The 26,862-nt window shown below is 37.8% G+C and overlaps 1 long non-coding RNA gene across 2 annotated transcripts; it reads left to right on the top strand.

Annotated features, from left to right (window-relative positions):
- The first annotated feature begins 5,070 nt into the window (after positions 1 to 5,070).
- LOC108502243 lies at positions 5,071 to 26,862 on the top strand. 2 transcript variants are annotated; one of them, XR_001876387.1, is made up of 7 exons: positions 5,071 to 5,216; positions 13,060 to 13,132; positions 15,063 to 15,146; positions 18,204 to 18,377; positions 20,415 to 20,580; positions 23,572 to 23,721; positions 26,716 to 26,862. It is a non-coding gene; the product is annotated as an uncharacterized LOC108502243 (long non-coding RNA). The 2 variants fall into 2 exon arrangements; XR_001876388.1 differs by lacking the exon at positions 18,204 to 18,377.

Genomic DNA, 26,862 nt, shown 5'->3' on the forward strand with positions numbered 1-26,862 from the left:
CTGACCAAAGGATATCCCAGACCATATGACATCATGCTCAGCATATAAAGTAGGGGGAAGAAAGGAGGAAGAGGGGGATGTTTGGAGTGACACTGTTTGTCTTCCCAAGTCACCGTTAGACGTGATGGGTGCCTGCTCTCCTGGGGAGGGCTGAACACCTGCCTGCCCATGGGAAGTGGTGAATTCATTCCTTGTTTTGCTTTACTTGTGAGCACAGCTTTTGCTTCCCCTATTAAACTGTCTTTGTCTCATCCCACGAGTTCTGTAGCTTTTACCGTTCCCATTCTCTCCCCACTCCTGCTGGTGGGGGAGTGAGGGAGCGGCTGTGTGGGGCATTGTTGCCAGCTGGTGGGAAACCACAACAGTAGGAGAAACTTTATGATAACTACATGACCAGTGCTATTTGCTTTAATGTAAAAGCACTTAAATGTTTATAGCTTACCACAGAGTTCCAGCACAATGGTTGGAAGCAGTTAGGCTGACTCCCAAATCCGTTAGTTGAGTTAGTTACTAAATAAATTACAATGGGGTGAAATCAAGATACAGACTAAAATAAACATTTGCTGTGAGAATTGATAACTTAGGTGCAGCTAATTGAAATTATTTGTTTGGTTTAAAAGAAAAAAATTCCCTGCTCTGAGGAGCCAAATCTTGAAATGTTTGTCAAAGATGAAATATTATGTGGCAATCAGTTTGTGCTGATGGTGCAGTTTGAGACGATGACAAATTCCTGAAATTGTTGTAAATGTTAATTTGAACAGTCTTAGCCCATTGTGTGCTTTTATTATGGAAGGACTTGTAAATATAGTGGTATGAATAGGTCTTAATTTTCTGTGCCTCAGAGTGATTGCTGTGCTGGTGTTCTAGTGGAAGGAGTTTTGAAGACTTGTGTTCTCTGGCAAAGATAAACTATTGTTTTGCCAGCCTTGATGCTGATCAATACTGTCAGTGTGGTTCCTGAGCTGGTGGTTGTATGTTTATTGAGATAGCAGTGCTGCTGTCAGTCAGACTGGTCACTTTTCTCATGACAATCTGTTACAAACCAGTCTTTTAAACATATTCACCAGTGGACAGAATAGGATATAATTAATTTTCTGGGTAAATTTAGCTTAGTTCCCCAACCACATCCTGTGTTTCATCCTCAAAAATGCATGGCAAATTCTATCAGAAAGATTTACTTCCTTTGAGCCATTACTCTGTTTACAGACATTCCTAATATAATTAATTCAGATTCATAATGCCTGTCACAAATGACAAAAGTAATTAATTCTGAAATTTGGATTATGGGGCTTTATGTGGAGTACTTACCTTCAGGGGATTAAGTCTCAAAAACATTTTGGGTCATCATTTATCGTGTCTGAGTCTAATAGCATGCCAGGTTTTCTAAGGTTTCAATTATGATGCTTGAATAATGTAGGAAAGAAAGAAAAAGTAATGGTTCCCTGTTTATGGTATTAATTTCAGTCAACAGAGAAGGAACACTTTGCACTGGGGGCTACAAACATTCTAACTGCAATATTCCCTGAAGCCTGCACACAAAAATAGGTTTTGTTTTCAAAACTGGGCAAAAGTTGCCCATGCAAACAGGCAATTAAAGAAACCAATATGACTTGCATGCTGAAATACAATAAGTGCACAACAACAAGTTGGGGTTTTTTTCCCCCTCTAATTTTGTCAGAATGTTTCTAAGAGCTTTTTACATATGCAGCATGTGTGCTTTTCAGGTACTAACTTAAAAGTAATGCTTGAAAATGTGGCCAAAAAGATGAAGTCTTTCATAAGCAAAAATATGAAGCTATAATTTAAACTACTTGCTTCAGACACCTTCAATCTGCTGCCATTCACATGTCAGACCAAAACAGAAAGCTGTGCTGGTGTTCAGTAATTTTCCCTCTCACACTTAAGTTTCCCAGTCTTAAAAGAAGAGCCGGTGTTTTTGCCCTGTTTGTGCTTTTATCTGGTGTTCAATTCACCTTGTTTGGTGATAGTGCATCCACTCCAAGGGTGATAACATCACATGGAGTGGCTTAGCACACTTCATTCTTTTAATTGGGAACTCCAACTGTTGTTCAGGTGTGCTGCAAAATGACTGCAGCCTTCATCTGCTGTGCAAAGAGTGGCAGACGCTCCATCTCCTTCCTCAAGTCTGGCTTCATACTTTAATCTTTTCTAAGCAAATTTCAGCTTAGAAGCAGCTCCATACTTTAATCTTTTCTAAGCAAATTTTCTTAGAGGCAACTCTAAGATGTATATTTTCAAGCACCAAAGTGGTAAACTATGTGTGTGTTGGTTTGGTGCAGGTTTTTTTGTTTTTGTTTTTCTTCTAGAATGTTTTTGAATAAGGGCTGTGCTGTCTATATAATATAGTATTTGAGATCTGGATCCACAAACTCTTAAGAGATTGTAAGATTCTTGTAGCTCTAATGTAGCTCTACGCTACTAGAATGGCAGAAAACGTCTCAAAAACCCAAAGACAGTATCTCTGGATTTAAGGCAAAGTTTTTTTCTTGTAAGCTAGGAAAGCTTAGTGTTATATGATGAACTCACAGTCTAACTGTAGGTTTGAATAATTCAGTGCCATTTGTTTTTCTTATGCTTTTCCTTTCCTTTTTACTCTAGAGCTTCTGCACGTTACCAATTTATGTGTTTTTTATTTATTAATAAGAGTTGGTTTCAAATTCTGATGATTGTAAAACTTGATTTATGTCTTTATGCAACAGCCATTTAATATATGGACATTCAAAAGTTACACTGAATAAAACATGGCTGGATAAGGGTGGAAACTTTGTGTTCTACTGCCTGAATAGGCAACATTTACCTGCTAATGACACTTTTTCTATTTTTACCATTTCTTGTACTATTATTATTAATAGTTGTCATCACTATACTGGATTAATTGCTGACTGTAGGTGAATAAGAAACTGTAGTTTTCATTTTATGAACCAGTGATCACTTGTGAAGTAAATTGTCAGTGTGCAGCTTCTAAATCTTTCAAAGAAGCCAAATTTGAAAATGCCTGGCTTTGGGTACTGCCTTTAGAGTTATAAATCTTGCATGCCTGGAACGTTTGGTGTTTAGGGAAACATTTTTTAATGAAGATGACAGGAAAACTCCAAACAAATATTTTGGAAATGGTTATGTGAATTTGTTCAGTGATATGCTTGAGTAAGTCTGTGATTGCTCATCCTTCTGAACAGAATGTGCCAAAGTCTCATTTGTTGTATCAAACTGCAGCACAGTTTATGCACTCCAGATCACAAATACTCTCATGTGACAAACAGAGTATTGAAGTCAGAATGTAGTTTACAACCAGAAAAGAAAGGAGCTTTATTTACGTTATTTTAAAGATAACATAGTAAATGAAGGGAAAGTTTGCAGACACTAGGGAACGGTTTCCAGGTCTGCAGTAAATTAAGTGGACAAAGGGGAATTTATCATGAGTGGGTATGATGAGATACTGTCTCTCTGGAGTATTGAAAAAGAGAAAAAAAATCAATGAAAGCACGTTAGAGACCATGAGCAACCATCCTGCTGTCCAGGGATATGAGGTATATGACCCAGAAGGCCCTTTCTTTTCCTGAAATGTATGATTCTATCCTTCAGTAAATAAACTCATTTTTCTTATGTTTCTCTAACTTTGCTCTTGTGTTTTCTTTTCTGGCACAGGAGTTTCACAACTGTTTTGGTTAAAAGGAAGCGGAGTTAGTGTGAGAAAAATTAACGCTTTATTTATTTATTTTTAAATGGGCAGATGAGACTTTTTGTGGGAGTTCCACATAAATGCTCAGTCTAAAAGCCAAAAAAGTTGTGAACAACGAGACCTCACTCTAGAGCTTACTTTAGAGTTAAACCCAGATGGCTTCACGTGCAGGAACCCACAGAATAATTATATGCTGCTGATCACTAAGAGAATTTGCGTTGGTTAAATGCTTTCCTTCAGGCAAAAACTTGCTCCAGGCAGACCTACCTTTTTCTGAAGAACAGTTATGCCCAGGGTACATATGTCAAGATGAGTAACTTTGGTCTGGGCAATTCCAAGATAAGAAATTTAGGGTCTAAATACAGAAATCTGACAAAGCGAGGACAAACACCAAAGCTGAGGCTTTTGCAAGGGATTGCCCATGTGCTGCTTCTAAGTCTTTCTGTACAGGGGAAATAAAAACACAGTGCTAGAAAATATTCTGACCCTGTATCACTGTTTTCTTTTCAGTGAACGAGTGGACTGATGCAAGGCCCTGCACCACCGTGAAGGTGCATCACCAGCCATCACCATCCTCAGCAGTTAGGAGCTGATACAAAAGGCACAAGAGGATTGTGAATCTATGCCTAAAGGCAAGTATCAAGTCACTTATTCTTTGGAGTATGTGAGAACGTACCTGAGTATAAACTAGGTATTTTATCTTTCTTGGGGGTGTATAAATTGATTGTGGCCTTGTAAGTTGGATTTTCTCTTTTGCTTTGGCCCAGCCAATGTGCCTATAGCAACTGACTCTCTTCTTTTAGGAATTCTAATGCTGTCCTAACAGGCTGCCATTTGAATGGAGGGTTGCTTTCTGATGCAACCCTCAGAAAGAGTGAGGGGAAAAGCAAAAATTGCAATGCCATTCCCTTTCCTGCTGTATATATACTTGCCCGTGCTGAGCTAAGCACAGCCCATCCCATGGAGTCATGGGGTAAAGTGAAAAATGACAGGCAGAAATCACTACTTTGACAGCCCCACAGCGAGTGTAGGGAACACTGCAGCTCTTTGAGTTCAGTCAGTCAAATCCAGGAGCAGATGGCCTTTTTGTTCAGCTCTACGGGTGAAATGGAGGAACAGTCCATTTATGCTCTGGAGACTGCCTGGTGTGTTGATAGGAAAAAATATCTGGCATGTGTGCCTCTATAGGACTTCTTCTTCTTTTAAACAATGTAGAAGGAAAAGCAATAGAAACAAGTGAATGGAATTTATATTTTTTTATCTCCCTCCACCCCCACTTTGTATTTTAGGGTATCTAGAACTCTTTCTTTCTGTTAATGTGCCAATAATTTTTGGTTGCTACTTTATCTATAGCTCAAGTGATGGAGGCTATTAGCGTTTGACAGCGAGCAGCAGAGGATACACAAGGGGGCAGCTGCAGGCAGTTTACAACAGGAAGCTTTTGGAATCTTTCCTGGGCAGCCACCATTTCTTCATTATCTACAGCGGTGGTATTTCTAAGCAGTCTGTGATGCAGGTAAAATCCTGACTGTGAAATGGGTTGTGTACTGTCTACCTTTTCCTGCCTGGAGAAGCTGCCGCTTGATCCGTGTGTGCTGGAGTCCTCTGTCATTCCTGCCTGCAACACTTCTGAGGGGGAGATTAAGGGGATGAGAGCCCTTAATCTTCATTTGTTAAAGTATTCTTTGACCTTCTTTCAGGTGCCATTATCCTCAGCCAAAAGACAGATTTTCTGCTGTTTGGTTTTAAACAAAAAATAGAAACCTTGTAAGTGCTGTTGATTGTTGTTGAAACTTGTTGTTGGAACTTGCTGTTTAGCTGACTTAGCCCTTTGTCCTAATGATCATTGCAGTCAATTAGCAACAAGCAAAATACTCTGAGATACTACCTGTGGATTTGCATTCCAGGATAGAATGGCTTAGTTCTGAATAAGGAAGCCCATTTTATTCATTCTGAACTGGGAACTTGCTAAGACACCTGTGTGGGATGCTCCACCATATGTTATTTTTGTCCTAAAATGTAGATGACAACCTTTATGTCAAGGAATTCTCTAGTTAAGAAACTATTTCATGTGTTTGACTTTTTATGTTCATGTGAGTACAGATATTTGCAAACCAGATTAAAATCATGACTGTGAAAACTCGAATTTTGTCCAAAATCCAGATATTTTTAAATGTTGTAGAGAAAAAATTAAACTGTATTGACTGCAAGGAAAGGAAGTAAGAATATGAATGAATTAATGTCTCTCTATTCCTGTGCTGCTAAAGTGTATGTAATCTTGGATCCTGCATGCATCCCAGTGCTGCAGCAACACATATGAGATTGTCACCAGTAGGATTGTCAGGAAAGTTGAGCTTTTGGAGTTTCTGACCCTGATTCAGACTGTTTGCAAACAAGACTATACTCCTGAATACACTTAGAACTAACACAAGTGACAAGACTCATCCATTTGGAAGCAAGACTAGTTTTGTAGGATGGAAGTAAGGGTTATTGGACATGACTAGAGTCAGCTTGAATTGTAGACATGGAGAAGACAAATCTCCATTGGGACTGAGAGAATGATGTGGCCTTAAAGGTTTTCCCTGGTCAGATCAGGGTTAACTCTCCCCTGAGGGCACTTGGTGTGCTGCAGCCTCTCACACTGACAGATGCATCCACCCTTTGCATGGAGGTTTAGCAGTTAAGGCATCATAAGACGTCTGTTCTTAATGTAAAATCCTGCAGAGATGTGAACTGAAGAATTCATCAGCAAAAATAGTGTATCCTGACTGGGCAGGCTTCTGCACTTGCCTCTGATGGAGCTGGCCAGATCTGCTGTCAGAGACAGGATGTAGAGCAGATCATGTGCACACCTGTTTCAATGTGGTGGTTGCTGCAAAAGGACACCAGGGTGTAGTGGCAAGTTCTCTGCTGCTTTCCTTCCTGTATGTTGTAAAACTTTTTCAGGACAAATATAAAACTAAGATGATGATGCATCATGTGCAACGTCGTTCCATTTTACTTTTGGTAGCTGTTTGAAAAGGAGTAAATGACTTAATAGAATTAGGTTCAGGGACAAAAGCATCAGAGATCTTGTCACTCTATTCCTTTCCTTTCACTGGAGTTACAAAAAGTGGTATTCGCATGTGATCTAATTATCCTCATCTATTGTTTGATAAGTTCTGCTGTCTAATTTTTGACAATCTTGTCTCTGCAAGAATGCTTACTTAATAAAAAAGCAAAATCAGAGATGGAGAAGGCTGTTAACAGTGCTGTTCACACCTTCAGGGTAAGGGGCTGAGATGTTTATGCCAGTTAATTCTTCACTGTGTGTTCAACAGGATGTGAAATAGGCATACAGTGCAGTCATCTAAAAGGAAATTATTTTCTCCATTTGCTATTCTGAAAGGAAATGAGTTGGTTTTTCAGTGAATGAGGGATTCATCTGAATTTACATGCAGGGCCCTTTTTTACATAAAGCAAGTAAAATCTTGAATTATTCATGGTTTTCTCTTTTTTTTTCTTTTTTTCCAGTGGTTGGTTAACCTGGAAGGAAGGAAACTGGAATTTATTCTACAGGCACTCTCTCTTTATTGCTGTAATGGGAACATTGAGCTGATAATTATAGTTTTACTAATTATACTTACTCATTTGCTTAATCCTCCTAAGAAGAACATTATTTAAGTCTGATTTGCTATTTGACACTGTAGCTAAGTTATGAATTGTAAGCAGTAAAGAGGTCAATTCTGTTTGTGTGATCTTGTCCCTGATTTTCTATCAGGTTCCTGGGAAGTTCCTTCTGAAAAGAGGCTCAGTCAATTTTGAATAACTCAGACTACAGACCTTGTGCTTGTACAGTGCAGATATGCACCTTACAGGAAAAAAATGTAGAAGCATTTTTAGGCCTACTACTGCTTGAATATTGCTAATCTACAGTTGTCTTGTTTTATTGCTTTGTTAGTAAAATCATTAATGTCTTTCTGTCAAGTTAATTCTCAGTGGTAAATGTAGAGGACTGCTCCATTTTTGTTCTGCTTAGAGACAGCGTTTTCTTTTTTAAATTAAGAAATGGGCTTTTTCATTCTACACAGAGAACACAGAGCCAGACCTAAAATGCTTCTAAAGAAAGAAGACAATCTCTTATTGGTTTAAACAGACCTTGATCATGCTTTTTGCTCTCAAACCTCAGAATCTGAATACATTAGCAAAGTACTAATCCCAGTTCTAGGTTGTCATTGGATTCCTGTTCTTTTGCTAGTTAAGTTAACTAGTTTTACTCACAAAGGACTGAAAGTTGAACAAAATAAAGGACTGAAAGTTGAACAAAATCCCTTTAATTGCTTGAAGTTTATGCATACACTTGTGGTTTATTTGAATGTTTTAATGTGTGCAAGACCAGAACGTCTGTCAGGGGGTAAAGCAAAGGGCGACTAATTATACAATGTCATGACTAATTGTGTAAAGTTCAGTGAATATTAATGATTCTGAAACATGCAAAGCTAAAATACCCAACAAAGAATTTATGTTCCATAAAAATCACCATTTAGTAGATATTTAAAGACAGGAAGGGTTCCATTCATGTGACACCATCCATAGAAATCGGGCAGCTGTTATTATGTACTGCCAATGTTAGAATATGAAGTCTTTCATTAGTTGTGACCAGAATTGATGGTGAGTGTGCAATCAATTAACTCCTGAATGTCCTTTAAGCATAAGAAGTTTCAAAGAGGGTAACCACACATCAATTTCTGTGATAAATTTTTAACTCTAAAAGCTTCATTTTGCCTTTGAAAGCAGCCAAAACTTTTTAAAGGCCAGTTCTTTTAACTGGAGTTAACCTGACCTCCTGACATCGTGGGCTGGATCATTTAGAGCAGTGAACTGGCAGGATTGTTGAAATTCGTACAAGTGTGCTGAAACTTTTCCTCTGGGACTGCAAGGCCTGAGCTTCTTCAGAATGAACTTCCTGTGACACTGTCATTATTCTGTTTACTCCCTGTGGAAAAAATGCTTTATTAGTAAAGGCAATTCTGAAAATAAAAATAGTAATCCATGTCTCTGGATTGCTCTGGGTGGACAGTGTTAGTAGATGAACATCAATCTGCTCATCTGATGAAAGAAGACAAGTGCATGGTTTATTATTTAATAAAGCATGTGGTATTTGTCAGTAACTTTGAGGCTATTTCTCAAGAATCTTGAATTCATCTATTGATTTGTATCATATTAGGTAGGCAGACTTCTATTTTCTCACTGAGAAATTTCCCTCCTAAGAAAACCAGCTGAATAACCACTGGGTTGCTTGCTTTCTGCCAGTCATAATTCACATCTTCCCGCTTCCTTGGGTATGGCAGTTGTCTAATTGTCTGTTTTAAAATGGATTGTATTTATTATGCTTCACATATTAATTGAAACCCTTCTTGCATTCACACTTGGGAACATTATCGCTTCACTTTTTTCATAAATGATTTATCAACTCTGTTCGTACTTGCATATTCTTTATCATGTTTCCCAAAAGATTTTTTTCCAGAATCCTCTTTTGAGAAGAACCACAGGAAGAAAATGAATGAAGCTTAATATTTGACCAGGAATTTACTCTAAGTCTTTTAAGAAACATTTTGTAACCACTGGCACATCCTTAGTAGTTCCAGAGAGAAAACAAAGAAGGTAGCTGATCGAAGTCAGTATCTTGTAATATGCACTGAAAAGTAGAGACTCAGGAAACCAACCCAATTCTTTTCCTGGGGAATCTTCAGAATAGGTGACAGCAGTGCTTAGACTTGACAGGACTTTTCTCAACTTTGAGATTTGCATGACCCTCGGAAGCTTTTACCTCTTCCTGGCTTATGTGTCTTTGGGTTCTGATTTGTTACAACTGCTAGTGTAATCCTACTGGAAGTTTATCCTGCTTTATCCTCTACATGGTTGTTGTAAAGTTTTTGCTGCTACAGGAAAATACTCCAGTGATGTCCATGGGTCCTTCTGCGTACAGAAAGACTTCTGAGTGTGTGACATAATACAGAACTAAGAAGAAAGTTGTCATTTTCTGAAGATGTATCTTCAGAATTAATGTCATTACTCTAGCATGCACTTTCTACTGGCTTGTATTCCTTCTTGTGGAATAATTTCTCACTTTTTACCAGGAGAAAGCCAAAGCAGTCATTTGTTAAACCTCATAGAAGGGATTGGTGTCAGAGCAATACTCAAAATTTTGGATGACATGTCACTCAGACTGACATGTGCCACCTCTCTTCACAGAAATCAGGCTGAGAGTTGTGCTGGGCATGCTGTCAAAATGGCACAGCTTCTGCCTTTTTGATGGCACTGTCCATGATGCTGAGAGCTGGGAGAAGAACTGCAGGTCACTGGGGGAGTGATGTGAGCTCAAAGAGTTCTTTTGGGCATGAATTTGCATTGTGCCTGCACAAGACTTGCTGTATGCACTGAAGTGTAGTGTGTTTTCCTTCCTGCTGGAGGTGTGAGCCTGGGATGGGCAAGTGGCATGAACTTCATTGTGGGCAAAGGTACAGAGTGGACACCGGGTCCTGGAACCATAATGGAGTGCAGGACATCAACCCCCCAGCCCTCCTTTGCATCTCACTACTTGATAGTGTAAATACACCCAATGTCCTGGAATTTCTAAAGGGTGGTGATTTCAGAATATAGAATCACATTAAGGTTGGAAAAGACCTCCAAAATCAAGTCCGAGTCCAACCTATGTGAACAAAAGCATCTTCTTAAAATGAATTGTAATGGAAACTTTGCTGCATTTAAATTATATGAATGCTTCATTTCTGTTTTTCATATTGCAGCTGAATTACTTTAGGACTTGGAATGCTGCAAGTGTACATATTTTCTTCCAAGAGCCCGAAGTGAAAGAAACTGGGACTGAGTTTTGAAATAGCTTTGATCCAACAGCCACAGTAATATTCTGTGGGACAAATTAGAACAAAAAAAATCCCTTAGCTTTTCAACACTGTGGTGACAGTACTAATCAATAGGAAAGGGTATTGAGGCACCCCATAGGACAAGCTTTGCTTTTCTATGTTAATGTCTATAGAGCTTTATTCCTTAGGTAGGTCAGTGCATGTACATCAAGTCCCAGACCACAGGACACAGATATGCATCTTTCCTCCATTAATTTTGATTAAAATACCCTTACAACAAATAGCCAATGCAAGGAAATATTTTTTAGCTTTGTCCCGTGTTTCTATATTCCAGTTTCTCCCTGTTTTGTTTTGGGGTTTGTTTTTTTTTCTTTCCCCAATTGTCTTCAGTATTTTCCACAATCCTGCTGCCTTATGTTCCATTTTGTTGTTCTCACCACCTGTTCTCAGCTCATCTCCTTTCAAGTCATCATTTATTCTTGCATGCTCCCTCCTCCCCTGTACTCCTCTCATTTCTTCCGTGGTTTTTCTTTTTCTGTCTCTACTTCTGGTTTAAGTAGAGAGAAATTCATACTCAGTATGAATTTTAAGTTGGTAGGATCCTTTTGAACACCATTCCAGAGCTAGATGTACCAGCTTTTTCTCTTGCAGTAGGGATTGTCAGTGCTGCAGAAGCTTTAACAGAAAGTTCACACTCGAGCATTATTAAAATAGCTCACCTAATGGATCACCTCTCAAGAGAGATGATACTAAAAGTAATGCAGACAACTAATCTGTGCAAGAAAGGTAAAAGATCCAAGAGAATTAAATTAATAGCATCATTAAAAAAATAAAATTCTGCTTCAGTGCCTTTAATTTGTAAAGAAAGCAGGTTAATGATAATGTAGGCAAAGGGTTAGATATAATTGGTTTCTCTTTTAATTAAAACCCTTGCAATGAGTACAAAGCCACAGAAGTATACCAGATCAGAAAAGCTCAAAATATTCATGCTTTGCTTATCCACAGAACAGGAACATCAAGACAGAGAATCTGTTTCTTATTACCTTGGTGCTCCTTGACACAAGGCTTCTTTCCTCAGTTTGCCCATGAACAAATTCTGTCTTTGAAAGGAGAAGCATAATTTCTGAGATACTCTTTAGAGGCCTAATTCTTAGACAACTCTGGATTGCTGCCTTTTCATGGCATCCTATTCCGTGGCTTCACTTCGGGTGAATTCACTTTATATCTTACCACCAATCAGAGCTGGTTAGCAAAAGTAAACATAGGAAAACCTGATGATGGTTCATCCTTAAGCCTCTCTTTATGAATATACATGATTTGGGGATTGTTGTGTTGAAGTATGGTTTATTTTATATTTTCAGGATTTAAACTCTGCCTTGAATTTTTATAGCACCCTTGAATAACAGCACATACTTCGATGTGTCAGGGATTTGGGATCTTCTCAGAGCAACAGTTTCATAAGATGTGGGCTTAAGCTCTTAAAATAAAAAAAAAAGAGGATATTTGTGCACAAGGGGCAGAACTTGTGTTTTAGTAGTTACCCTATTCTACATATACAGCATTTTAGAGCTCCTGTAGCTTTGCTCATCTCCTGACCTACATCCAGGAAAGAGAAACAGGTAGCCTGGTATTATATGAACAAATATCAGAAGAAGGAAAGATTAAGTCTGCTTCTAATCTTTTGTGTTGATCATACTTTCTCTCAAAGCTGTTGTAAGAGGAAGCTCCTGATGATACTGGTTTGGTTATCAGGTTGTTTATGGTTCTCTGAGAGGCATCTGCAGCTACAGCAAGCTTGATGGACAAGTGGGCCTTTTAAAAAAACATAAATGTTTGGGTCTGTGTGCAGGCACATGGATGTATGTATGGGAAAAATTATCTAGTAATACTGTATTACCAAATAAATTTTTTATCCACAAGACAGAAACCAAAACTTTTTAATAATTCTCCTGTAAATCTCTCCTTTTAGAAATGGACGTTGAGACTACAGAGAATAAGGTTAAATGCATGAAGTGGTACCCTGTTAAATCAAAGCATCTGCTCTACTTGAAAAACAAGTTACTCTAAAATTGAATAACATTCTAAAAAAAAAAAAATCTGTCAAATATTTATACTCTAGTACATGCAGGAAGGCTCCTATTATTGTTTTCAGTATTTCAAAGGGACTTTTAGGCATCTAGATGTGTATCTTCTGCTTTTAGTCGTATTTAGGAATTGGTGGAAAGAAATGTGTGTTTGTATAGTTGGGTGGCACCAAGAAATTGGGATTTCACATATGAGTGCTTGACTGAATCAAATCTTTTACAGTAGTTTATGCTTTCTAAAATGTTAGTAAATGCTAGCTTTGTGCTGATGGAAGCTAGATCTTTGATTAACAGCTTCTTAAGAACATAAACTATTAATGCTTTTCTTAAGGTATAAAGTCAGTATTAACATGTTATAACTGCAGCACAAGAGCAGAGATTTAATTTTTTATTGATGCAGGTTTTTTTCTAGGTACTTGGAAGATGATCTGTCTCCATTCAATAAAACTGGCTGGAAAAATAAACATCCCCAAGTATTTAGGCAGGTATGAGTAAGATTGCTTACAGGTTGTAAGCGTGGAGCAGCTGGTCCAAGTGTCCTCTTGCACTTCACCTGCCCTGAAAACAGCTTTTCCCATTCTCACAGTGCATCAGCATCTCCAATATCCAGTTCTCTGGATATGCTCTCCATATTTTCTGCTTCTTTTTCTGAGCATTTGAGTACATTAAGTATGAGTAGCTTAACTTCACATTTTTTTCTGACTGCTAGGAGGCAGACCTGGGAGTTGGAACTTCTATACAAACATCTATTCATAAACTCTTGGGAAATTAGTCTATTATAAAAGTTTTTGTTACTGATGTGACATGGTTTAATGTTGCTTTTGAATATTTTAAGAAGTATTTCTGCATTAGAGATGCATTGCAGTAACATTGGCAGTGTAGTCAATCAATTGACAACATATGTAGTCAATCAGCTATAGAATATGTTCTAATTCTTATCAAATACTCAGATTTTATTGCAGAATAAAAATGTCTTAATGATGTAGTTTGTCTATACCTACTGTGTCTGTGACAAAATTTACAAATCCTTAGAAGTTGTTTAGATGAGAATATTCTTCTGAGATGTAAGGGAACTGCCTATACTGAAAGCTAAGCAAATTCCTATTGTTTGAAATATCTTTTTTTCTACTGTGCAGAAGTTCAAAGGTGTTTGTACTGATAGAGCAGTTACTTGGGATGAGCCTGTCTCCTGAAATTTTTGGTATCTTTCCCTTTCCTACAGAAATGGAAGTTTTCTTCCCTTTCACATTACACCTACCAGCCTGCAGGCATGTGGTCTCTACGTGACTTGTTTCTCAAGCAGTGTAGTCAATGTTGTCTGTCTCAGAGGATGTTTGAGGAGAGGGCAGTGAGGGCAATCTAAAACTTGTGCAGAGTCAGGAAAAACAGTGTAACAATTCCTGTAGATCCCTTCCCCTCCATTTTCCCTTCCCCTGCCTCCACAATGCACACTGGGACACTTCACCACTAAGAAATGTTGGCTGTTCACAGCTGTGTTTCCTGGTACGCCGGGGCTCTTTTCTTTTTCCAAAACCACACAGTTTTAGGAACTTGCTCTGCTTTTCAGGCAGGCAGAGAGGACTCAACGGATGGTGGCATTCAGGCTTTTTAGTGCCCTATCCTGTAAAGGTACCAGGGTTAGCTCAGAGCTGTCCTTTATGCTTGTAGCAGTCATGGTCTCAGTATTTGAACAAACAGCTTCCTTTGGCTGTCATGGTCGTTGGCTCTTCTGCTTCCAAAATCTGGAGTAGCGTTTTGGAGACATACCAGAGAATTTGGGGACTTTGACAGCTGGGTTTGAGTGATTTAGTAGGAGCAATTAGGAGTTCTGCTGTCACCCTTATGTATTCCAGTCCTTGCCAGAAGTTCCTGCCCCAGAGAGGAGCTGTGTGCCAGCACTTCTGCCACTCTCATTCACAGAGTAGCATTGCAGCTGAAGTTAAGTTGGTGTGAATGTGCAGGGAAATATTGCGGTCTTGTGGGTCAACAAGGAATAAGAGAGAGAAAGTAAAGTGAAAGAAAAAAGGATTGGAGCAGGACAGAAAATGGAATGCTGATAAGCACAAATGTTGATGTTGGCAAAGAGGTGATGTAATTGCATTTTAATAAGTGACATTTATGGGTTGTGAAATATCTGCAGAAAATCTCAGAGAAATAATTGAAGCGGACATTTTTCAGTTCTGGTGATCTGTAAACATAAGATCCAATACTCCATGGTTTATGCAAAATAAATTTGTGCTTCTTTGTATAATACAGATCTAATGATGAGCTGACTTTCATAGTGTACAACATATACTTTTGATACATAGTTGTACAGACTGAGAGATTTTTATTCTCAATTTAAAACTTCTGGTAGCTTTAGATTTCTTCCCGTGCTTGTCCCTGTCTAATTCCTGTTGTTTCTTTGCCCCATAGAGACCAATTCCTCATTAAAGATGACACAACTCTGCAAATATTCACGTATGACTAGTTCCTCAGAGACGATGACATAAGAAAAAGGTAAATGAAAAAAATTCTTTATCTAGCTAAGTAACAGCCAGACTTAACTTAAGAACTGGAAATGATTTTTTGGGAACTTGCTGCTCTGAGCTGTTGACAGTCTGGATGCACCAGCTCCTTGCTCACTGCCAGTAATGGCAGCAGAAATTTAAGAATAATTGACATGAAATGAAGAAAGTTCCCAACCATTCACAAGAAAAAAAAAAGCAAAATCACATATACCTTTTCCATCTGAATTATTTCAGACTCATTTATTTTCCATTTTATTTCATGGTAACATGAATTCTCCTTGCTTCCTCTCCTTACAATTTATAGTGTATCCTAAATTGTATCCTTTTTTCAATGCCTCTGGACAAATCTTATAGATTTGGATGAGAAACAAATACAATTATTGTTGAATCGGTCTGTGGGAACAGATGATATTTTATAATACACGCTTAATTGATGACACAAACTTAACTTTTTTTCAGTGCTAATTCGGCTGACCACAGCTAGATGGTCAGAATGAGCATTGTCTCTCACCATTGTCAAGAACTGGGATCTATTCCTTATTTTCTAAGGGATGAAGACTGTAACAAAGCAATAGATCTGGAATACTGTCCTATGTGCATTAAATTTGTTCAAGGGAAATATAGAGCTATGGCAAAGCTTTTATGTAAGCCCTGAATTTAGTTTGTGTTCAGCCATTCCAAGTTTCTGGGATACACTTAAAAACAGTATATGTCTTCACCTTTCTGTTATTTTAAGAAATACTTCTGTCCAATTGTCTATACATAACACGGAAAGAATGCATTTCCCTCACAGTCACAACAGCAGGGAGTCATTTAATGGCTCTTCCTGCTAGGGTGTGCAGTATTATTTTGGAAATGTAAAAGAGTTATTTGGTTTTGTGCTATTTTGTTGATACTGAAGGAAAATGCCCTTTCTGAGACAGATTATGTCTTCTTTGTGTACCCCTGTTAATGTCCCCTCAGTCTTCCTTTGGTGTACTTTCACTGTATTACTCTAATCTGGAATTTTTCATCTTGCTCCTGGCACTGCTGAGAAATGAAAATATTCAAAATTCATGTGGCAGCTTAGTTACCTGCGTGTTGTTTGGATATCAGGATGTATCCCATAGGCCTGTCTGAACACTGAGGATAATATAGGAAAGAAAATGTAGGTGTGTGGAGTGCACATCTGGGGAATTCTGGAGTAGTAAGTAATGCTATTTGCCACTGCTTGCTGTAACTAACCACTGTAATACCATTCAAAGAGACGTTATTTATGTTTAAACCTTGCTAATAATATAAATTTTACCCAAGAAAAAAATGCAGTTTATTCATAACTGTTCCGAAGCTTTTCTTCTTCGCAAACTGAAATTCTTAATAATTCTAAAATATTTTTTATGCTTTTCCCTAAGCTTTTTAAAATTCATCCATTCCTACTCTACAGTCAGATCCATAGAATGATGTGTAACTGAAACTGTAGCTGGGTGTTCAGAACCGAACCAGTTTACACCTTTTCAAAAAATATAGATATTTACCATCTTTTGTTGGCTTGTGAATCATTGCTCCTGGTACACTTCTGAGAAATTTAACATAAACTTCTTATTTCATACATATATCACTGTAAATCAGTCTGTGTTTATCTGTAGACAAAACCATAGGTTTAGTTATGTTTTCAGATTTTTTCAGTTAATATGTTAAAGGTATGTAGGGCTGAGCAAATAGGCTCTATTTTCACATACATTAACAGTTTACCAGTGTGAGGAAAAATGAAGGGCAAAGGCAGTACAAAAATTTTGTGAAATGAAATGTAACAATGGAAAAGATAATTTATTTGTCACCAGATAGCAAGATAAAAAACAAAGTGAAAGGGAGGACTTGTATTTCATTATCTAATGATTTCACCAAGGTCAGAATGGTAGAGGAACAATAAAGATTTAAGTAAATCATATAATTTATTTATTTATGTTCTTGGCACATGTTGCAAAATATACCTCCTGTCCTGTCCAATTGATGTGGCAGATCTGCACTGGAAACTTGTGCTCCTGTTGAGCAGACAGTGAGCTCATGCAGAGGTTGCAGGGCAGAGGTATAGCAAAATAGCTTAGATGCTGTTCCTGTTGATAATTTACTTAAAAAATGTTGTAGAAGAAAGCAACTGTCTTATCAAAGCCAGTGGAGAACTATGTGGTTTTAAAGAACTCTAAACAGAAATTTAAAAATATTAGTATTCTGTATTTTGAGTGGCTGTTTTGTGGTTCTTTGGCTCACATGCCCTTATGCTGCTTACTGAAACTGTAAATGAGAAGAACAGGGAATGACCAGCAGCTGAAGTTAAGAATTAACAAAAGGTCACAGTAATAACATTTACTGCCATCTCTAGGAGATTCTGACTCCCCTTTCTTGTGGCAGAGAGAGAAACAAATGTAGGGTGTGCCTTTTCTTGCTCTCATTTGTTTGACATGAGCATCACAAGTTTGTGTTCACCACCTTAACATGTCCTATTGGCAGCTCTTTTCTTTAAAAGAAAAAATTCATCTGTCTGTCCTTCAAACTGCTAAGTAAAGGCAAGTCAGACATGGGAAACTGCTTGGATTTAAATATATTCCTGAAGGAAAAGCTGAAGAAATCCAGGACTAGGAAGCTGACTAAAGGAGAATAGCACTTAGTTGAGTACTCATATGGTTCCCACAGATGATTAAAAAGCAGATGGCTTTGTGAGCTAACAGCCTGGGTCCTCTGGGTGTGTGCTATTAAGCAAAAGTGTCCTGGGAAAGGAAAAGGAAACTGCAGGCTCTTTTCCCTGGATTGCAAGTGCCTGCCACTGAGCCAAGTGTGATTTTATTCAATCTGAGTATTGGCTTGAATTTCTGAAAAGAAGTTTTGGAAGCCTGCCTCGTTCATCAAAAATAATGTATGGTGCCACCACAGAGGCAAGAGGGATTCTCATTATTGTTTCTTGCATTTTATGATGTTGGCACTCTTCCTGAAATAATTTAAGAATTGCAGACAATAATATTTTGGATTTTATAAAAATAGATCTCATCAACGAATTCTATATTTTATCTAGGTTTTGGTAATGTGCTTCTTCTTCAGTAAATACATCTTTTTCTGGAAACTAAATCCTTCCTCTGGACAAGCATCACTATGTCAAGCAATTCTGTACAAAACTGAAGTATAGCAATTAGCAAGAAATTAATGAAATAATGTGAATGCTCTTATAAACTTCTATGGACTATTGTAGGTAAGGTCCTCCCTCAGCCTCCCTTTCTCCAGGCTAAACACTCCCAGCTCCCTCAGCTGCTCCTCATCAGACCCTTCACCAACTCCATTGCCCTTCTCTGGACTCGCTCCAGCACCTCTGTGTCTTTCTCTGAGAGAGGGACCCAAAACTGGACACAGGATTTGAGGTGTGGCCTCACCAGTGCCTAGTACAGAGGGACAATCAGTGCCCTGGTCCTATGGCCACACTATTGCCGATCCAAGCCAGGATGTCATTGGCCTTCTTGGCCACCTGGGCACACACTGGCTCATGTTCAGCTGCTGTCAACCAGCACCCCCAGGTCCTTTTCCAGCATGTAGCTTCATCCTTAGATACATGGCTGCTTAGAGGAGAGGGAGCCTGACAAATGCAGCTTTACAAGTGTTTCCATTTCTGGTTCTACAAATATGTCTCATACTAAGAGATTGAGAAAGAAGAAAACCCTCTACATACTTTGAACCTGCAAATAGTCTGAGAGTAAAACTATTTAGCCTAATCACAACAGGCGTGAGTATGTTAATTACAAATGGTCACCAGCTGAAAACAAACCATGGAAAACAGCAATAAGGCAAGCTTTAAATGCTTTAAACTTAAGTGGTAAAATTCTTTAGAATCTCTTATACCCTGACTGAGAGTGTCAGATTTTTAAAAATTGAACTGAAGCTGGAATTTTGGGAGATCAGGGAGTAGAGTGCTGAAGATTACTGAATCAGGGATTCAGTGATGGTTCCTGAGGTGATAAAAGGGAGAAATGTTTTCATTCTGTGTCATTTAAGAAAATATGAATGTTGTGCCAGACTGCAAGTTCATGGACATGTGCATCTGTGACCAAAAATTGAAGGCTGTAAGAATAAGCAGAGGCTGTAGTAAAACCTTCTGATTCCTCTCCCAGCCTTCAGTGATTTGCATGATTTATATAATTTCAGTAATTTTCAGTAGCCTTCCATTTAATGATTGTGTTCAATCTCATGTAAACCTTGTTCTGGACCTTTAATATGCAGCATGATTGCTAAAATTAACAGCCTGTTAAGTAGCAACTTGTTAATGGCTCAGGCCATTGTGTGAGGCTGGTGGTGTAAGTGAGAAAGAGATTACACTGACATTTGGTACTGTGCCCGTTTACTTCAACAGAGAACTTTCCTTGGTGTTCTTAAAAAGATTCAGCAGAAACAAGGATCACTCAAAATACTTATTTTGAGATGAGGAGACCACTTCTGGCATGAAAATTATATGATCTCTCCAAAAATCACACAATACAGACCTTGTATGTTGAAAAATCTGATGGATTTGCTTTCATGATTAACAGTAGAGAATGTAAAACCAAATAAACTTCATAAATTCCTCGAAGAGAAATTAAAAAAAGAGTCATGGAATTGTTGCAAACATTTTTTTTTGTTTTTTTAGACCCATGGAGTTGTAGTCTGTTTTTAAGTACTGCTTTTATTGAGAATGCCAATATGTTTTAAGTAACTCCCTGGAAGTCCTCAGCTCATCTATCACTAACAGTGGTCCTGGTTTCCTTTCTGAGTGAGGCAGTTTGCCATTCTGACATCTGTAATAGTGCCAGAGACAAGGTGGTGCTCTGAAAGTATTTGTCCCTCTTGAACTAAATAATGGTTGGGGACAGTTTGGAATTTCTCAACAGTAGTATTATTTAGTGTATAATGTTACCAAGAAGGAAGCCTGGGCAGGCATTTGTGGGTTCCTTCAGTTCAAGGATTTATCATTCAGCCTCTGCCTCACCCTGTGTGTGTTATGAGCACAACACTCCACTGCCTTTTCCTTGTTATTGTTAATGTTAGAGAACAGACTCCTGGAAAGAGAAGCTAGAAACAACTAAGTCTTGTTAAAAAATAGCTCTTTGGGCAATCAGACCACAAAATTAAAGGAAAGAAGACAGGAGGGAAAAAGTAGCAAAGACACATTCAGGGCCAATAATATGATCAGTGTGTGAAATGGAAATGAAAGCTGGAATTGTAACTGAAGTTCTATTTTTGTTTTCTGTTTTCCTGCCTGCAGTTTTCATCTTTGTCATCAAAACATCAAACATGCTCCACTTCAGTCACTCTGTAACTGTGGTAGCCAAGGAAGGGTGTGTTTTTAACAAAAAATAGCAAACATTGTTTTTGATATGTTACTGGAGCTGGAATAATTCATTAAAGAGTCGACCTGTTGGCCTCAAACTGTGAGTACTATGTGTGATTTGGTGACCCTTTTATTCTATACCCCATGAAGGTCAACAGTAATGAATCATTTATCTCTGAAAACATATAAAGGACACAGACTTCAGAATATAGGTGATAGTACAAGCAGAGTGCACAATCATAGCATAGAAAACCCCATAATAAACAGGTTCTAACAGATTGTGACATAGCTGATGAAATATCAATAGTTATTTGCAAGAAACCTTTTAGTACCTAGGTTTACTCAGTATTCAGAACCTTATTGATTGTAGAAGTTAGGTCATTTGTAGTAGCTGCAAATTCTTGTGAATTTTAGATTTTGGTTATAATCTGTATTTTGGATTTTCAGGATTTTTCTGTTCTCTGTAGGGCTTTCTCCCGTGAGTTCCCTTCATCAGGAATTCTGTTTTTTCCTTGTTCAGAGCAATAATAAATGTTTCAGTAGGACTAGATAAGCAGGAGGGATTTGTCTGGAGCCAGATTTGATGACAAAACTCTAGATAACACAGTTTTCATCAATTTTTTTTTTGCTAGGACATTTAAGTAAATAGATTAAAACAGATTTTCTGGACTTCTTCATAAGAAAAGCTAAATAAAATTAAGAAGTTGGAATTCTGAGGATGCTTTGTATTTTCTTCTCTACCATTTTCAAGATGTTGATGTCAAATTTTCTTAACTGTCTACAGCAAAATTCTATGTTAATTTAAAAATTTTTTTAGGAGTGTATGCAAATACATTATGAACCCTGTGGCTGTCAGATGTTATGTAAAAACATAGAAGTAACTTAGTTTAAATCTCATTTTCTGAAGTGACCTTGGCAATGACCTTACAAAGCCATCTGTGATAGTGTGTCTCACTTTCATAAAGTCCAGAACAGTCAGCACTGTGGTGTGGAGCTCTGTTAAATCCCCTCCTTGGTGTCTCTGTCAGTGAAGTGGGTCAAGGGGTGACAGAAGGAAGTATTCTGCATATATTCAGGATGTGAAAGTCTTGGTGTGCAGTTGTTTCTGGTATTCACCTCACAGTGCACTGCAGGGAAAAATCCTATCATACATATGGTTCAGCAGTTGGAGTAGGGAGCAGAGGACACTTGCCCATGATGCTGGGATTTAGATGAAATTCTGCCATGTGGAAACAAATCTTCACAGGAAACACCTGATGCTCCTGAAACATATTTAGAACAACGTTTGTGCCAACTAAAGTCAGCTGCCATTTTGAGTTCACACTGGGCAAGATTGTTTATCCTAACATAAACCATTTGACTGATTGATTTCACAAATCCTTTTACTGTTTCTTTGCATTTAATTTTGTTTCTTTGCCTCTCCTGAACAGTCATAGGTTTCCCTGCCTATGAAATTCCAATATTAATTTTAATGAAATGAGCATAAAGCATAACATCACTTTTAATAGGTGGATCCCAAAAATTACCTACCTAGCTATTTTTAACTGACATATGTGCTTTTCACATTAACTTATTTAGATTTCTAAGTAAGATGGCAAATTCTAATCAGTAGTCAGTTTTATTCTGTCTGACTCCTGAGGAAGGGACTTTACTGTGTAAAAACTTCTATGAGCTGTTATACAAACAAGCTGCATGACATGGTTACAACATGCCATTATTGCCCAGTAACTTCTTGTATTTCATATTTGTCAAGATTCCTACCTTCATATTTGCTTGGCAGTCTGTGTTACCATTGCAATGCTTAAAGAAAACTCTTCCATTTCTACCCTAGGGCCTTAATTACATTTAGGTCTTGAGCCAGAGATAAGCCTGTGCTAGCAAAGTGTTTCTGTGTATCTTGGAAACATAATCAGAATGGTGTTAACTTGGTTCATGTACTACATGTGATGCAGGCAGACCCAGCAACTTTCTTCCCCAGAGCAAGTGATTATCTTTATCTCCAAAGAATGACCAGATCCAAGAGCTATTTGATAACCAGTGAAAGGGATTTTTAAATTACAAATCCAAGTTTCCAATCCAACAAAAGATGTTTATAACTATGTGTATAACTAAAATCAATGGGACAATTCCATCATTGCAAACAGATGTTTGCTGGACTGAGGCTCAAAAACTTAACGTAAGTATTTTGGAAGGTGTGGATTTTCCCCTGACTTGCATGAATTACATGGGAAAAAAGATTAATATCTAAATTTTAGCGGCCATATTACCTTGGTCATCATGTGCAGATATACTTGCATATTTTGATTGTTCTTGATGGCAGCATAGCAATGTATTAGTACGTAATTTGTAAAAAAAGGGAAATTTCATTGCTTAAGCTTTCACTTTGTTTTTGTTGGGAAAAAATACTTCAGTGTCTATGGAGGTTGTAGGGAATTACACTATGGTTACAAATGTCACTTGCAGAGAGTTTCTTCTCGAGCACCTACAGCAAGGGCGAGACTGTATATGGACAGTTCTTGCCAAATGCTGCTTTTCCATCTAGGCTGGAATAAGACTGATGGATGGGCATAGTAAAGTGAAGAGAATGCTGTTTTCTCCTGTGCACTCACCAAGTTTTCTGTCCATCAGATCAGACAGAGCAAAAAGGTTCAGATTAATGTTGTCTCACCATCACTGAGTGTAAGGTGGCACGTGAGGGAAAAAGGTGGGCCGCAATCATAAAGCCTGCTCTTGTTTTTGGATGTTAAATGGTGGGGAGATGGGAGAGGGAGAAGAATGGAAGACAGAGGAATTTTGGTTTAATTTTACCAAAAATAGATAAACTGTAGGCTTCTTGGTCTGAACCATTTTCCATCAATGTAGATGGAAGGCACAGGGCTGGATGTGTGTCACAGCCTTCAGCCAGGAATGATGTGAAGTATCTGTTTGCATATTAACTAAATCTTGTAGGGTAAGAGAAGCCTGGTGATCTAACTTAAGTACACATGTGTTTGGAAATTATGTGGGTTTTCCCTTTTTCTGTTTCCCAACTAATGTGATGATTGTGATGTGTTCTTAAAATTTTCAAATAAATTTTTTTGTTTGCTTTTAGCTTGCCCAGATCGGTGCTAAGAGTGATTTCAGAACAACTGATTGGCCCTGAAGTGTTCCATTCTGTGGAGCAGTGATGTCAAATGTGGTATGACTGCATTTTCTTGAGATGACTGGCCTTCATGTTTCTCTTCCTCGGGACAACCAGAAGGTAAGAAAAGCCGTCTCCACACAGCTGCCCAACTGACACATGAAACTGAGAGTTGAGGGGTTGATAAAGAGGAAAATATCTTTCACTGTGTGCCAGGAAAGCTTTTTGTGCCTCTTAAGATGTATATGGAAGTACCTGGTGAGACTCAGGGTTGTAAAATAATGTTTACTATAGGGTGTTCACTGAACCCAGAGAACATTCCTCCAGTGTGCCTTACAGGACGGTTTTTGTATTTCCTGCTCCCTCTGAAGGGCTTTTCAAGGAAAAGAAGTAATTTGACACAAAGGAAAGCTGTGATGAGAGAATTACTAGAAGAAAAAGGATGGATTCAGTAATGTTTTGATTAAAATCATAAAATAATTCCTAATGTATTTTCCAGTACTTAATTTTAAACCCAGTTCCGATTTTTCTGGCAGAACAGCGGTTCCTTGGAAAAAAATGTTGATTTTACAGACATGTATTTTATGTCACTCCATCAATATTTGAATGGAGACTGGACAGGTGAGCCAGCTGGCATGAAACAAGGACATCAAGCTGGTTTGCTGGGAGGCTCCATGGTTATCCAGAAGTCATTCCCTAGCTAGCAGCTGTGCAGGCTGTCCAGGGCTGCAAGTTGTCTTGTGTGATGGCTGCCTGGCTGGCAGGGGCTCTGTGGCTGCCCAGGTGCACAGCAATGAGACTTACCAAGGGGTAATTTTTGTACCTCAGATTTTTTTTTTGTCTGAGGGATTGTTTTGGTTGTGAAACCAGCACAGGTACATGCTTAAAATGCAGTAAAATTAAATGGTTTTTTAAAAGCTGATAGGTTAAAGCCAAGTAAAGGTATACGAATAGCATAAAAAATAACTAGTTTCTTCATTTAGAAATACCTTCAGTGGGTATGGTGAATTTTGCTTATTCTGGCAGTGTGCTTTTCTGGTGTCATTAGACTTTTTGTGGCTAAGACCACAATATATTTAAAGGAACTGGAGTTACTAAAAAAGACATTACACAAATTATATGACTAGTACCACTGAAACCAATAAACTGAGTCATAATCCTACAACAGCTGTATATATATGTGTGTGTATATATATATATACATATATATATATACACTAATGCTTCCTTGTGTTAGCTTCATGGAGTTCAGATTATATGACAGGTGTAAGTGACACAGGAAAAAAAAATATCCTAAGCCTTGTAATCATATAGGATGCACAGGCAAAGTGCATTTCTTTGACAAAGAAACACAATATTTATGCTGCTCTTTTGATTGTTTCATTTCATCTAACTAAAGAAATTCACATGGTTTGTAGTGAACATTTTTAAAAGATAAAAGTAGAATTCTTTCAATACTGGCTAAAATTTCCTAATGTTGCATAAAAAATATATGTTAAAATTGATTCTACTTTTCTCTGCTTTGTTAAATCTTTGAAATTGAATATATGTGCATGTCTCCATCTTCAAGTGGAGATATATGTGTAGATGTATATATGCTTTGTCTGCTGGAATAGCTTTCAAAAAAAATTGTACCTGTTCTTGTTTAAATATACAAATTGAATTCTCTTTCCTTTTAATTTGAAGGAATTAGTGCTGCTCCAGTAGTCATAGAAACTGCAAAGAAGAACTGTGTGTTGAGTATAACCATCGGTAGAAATTCTGAATATTGAATACAGTTTTCTTGAGTTTCTGCCTACACAGGAAGCTAAAAAACCTTTCAGAAGGAACTTAGCAATCTATCAAATACAGCAGCAGCAATTTGATTGCTACTTAAGGCTTAATGGTAGCAATTGTTAGGACTTAAGTAAAAGGCTACTCTGCATTTGTTGTCCACCCTCTCTCAAACAAAGGCTGAAATATTCTGTCTGACCTTAACAAAAATCCCTCTGATGTGTAACACTACCATTTATGCCTTACACACCACAGGAAGATAAAAGTTGCAGGTATTCTACAGTTAGATGAAAACTTCTGTTATGAACATATGGCCTTATCTTAATATCTGAAGTATAAAAGGCTCTACATTGAGTATCTGCACAGACTCCAAAAATGTAGTAGCTGTCTGTAAAATATGTAAACAGGAATATTGTCAGATCTGTGCTTCTCAATAATGCAGCTACCAACACTGATGAAGTAATTGGATATGAAATTAGTAATCAGATGATTGTGTGGAATTATCTGATCTGATTTGCATGCTTGACTGAGAAGAATTATGCATGTGAATCAAGCTTGGTAAATAATTCATGCCTTACCCTATAGCTCACTAATTTAACATCATTTTTCTTTGCCTGCACTTGGTAGGAGTGCAGTAGTCTCCTGAAATCAGCAGTCTTTCAATAATAATTACCAATATCTAGGATTAGATTCTGGTTTGCAAACTTTTTGGTGTACAGTAACTATTACTCATTCAATATCTGAAAAGCATTGGTTAATTCTAATTGGTCAAACAAACCTCCTTCTTGTCTTGTTTTTCTCACCTGGTTAAACTAATGCTTGATTGGAGATTACTGGTGCTTTAAAACCAGGTTTTATGCATATATTTAATATGCTCCCCTTGTCTCTAAATCACAGCCTTTGGTGTCCTGGAGTCAAAATAATTGTTAGTGGGGAGGGGAACTAAAGATCAGCAGCTTGGTTATTTGCCATAACAAATACCTACAGTGAAAATTAGTACTGGAAAAAGGTTTTCATGGGTTTAATAGTAGAATTTGGCTTCAGGTAAATAATTAGATACCAGTGGGGTTCACAGTATTTTAGAGCACCTATGGCTGTAGATTGGGCAATTACTGGCATCTAATGATATTGCAGAAACTGCAGTGAATTTATTAATAGGGTACAGGTTTGACTACTGGGGCTTGCCAATGAAAGAGAGATCTTAATGAGACAGTTCACTTGCAAAGTGAAGGAAAGTTTGTGAAAGACCCTTCCGTGTTTATTTGCTATTCCCTTCAGAATCTTGGGGCAGAACTAAAAGAGTGCTAAATATTGTAAAGGATTATATTTCTGTTCCTCAAGGCTTGAAATGTAAAACTCAGACAGCCTTTTGAGAGCCTCTGTGCAGTATGGAGTCCTTAAACTTTTGAAAGCAGTTACAGGAATTTGGATTACTATCTGGAACACTGGCAACACTTAATAACCAGAAAATGTCAGAAGAGAATTTGG

Source organism: Lepidothrix coronata, unplaced genomic scaffold (genome assembly GCF_001604755.1).
Source record: "Lepidothrix coronata isolate B3197 unplaced genomic scaffold, Lepidothrix_coronata-1.0 Scaffold115, whole genome shotgun sequence".
Classification (NCBI taxonomy): domain Eukaryota; kingdom Metazoa; phylum Chordata; class Aves; order Passeriformes; family Pipridae; genus Lepidothrix; species Lepidothrix coronata.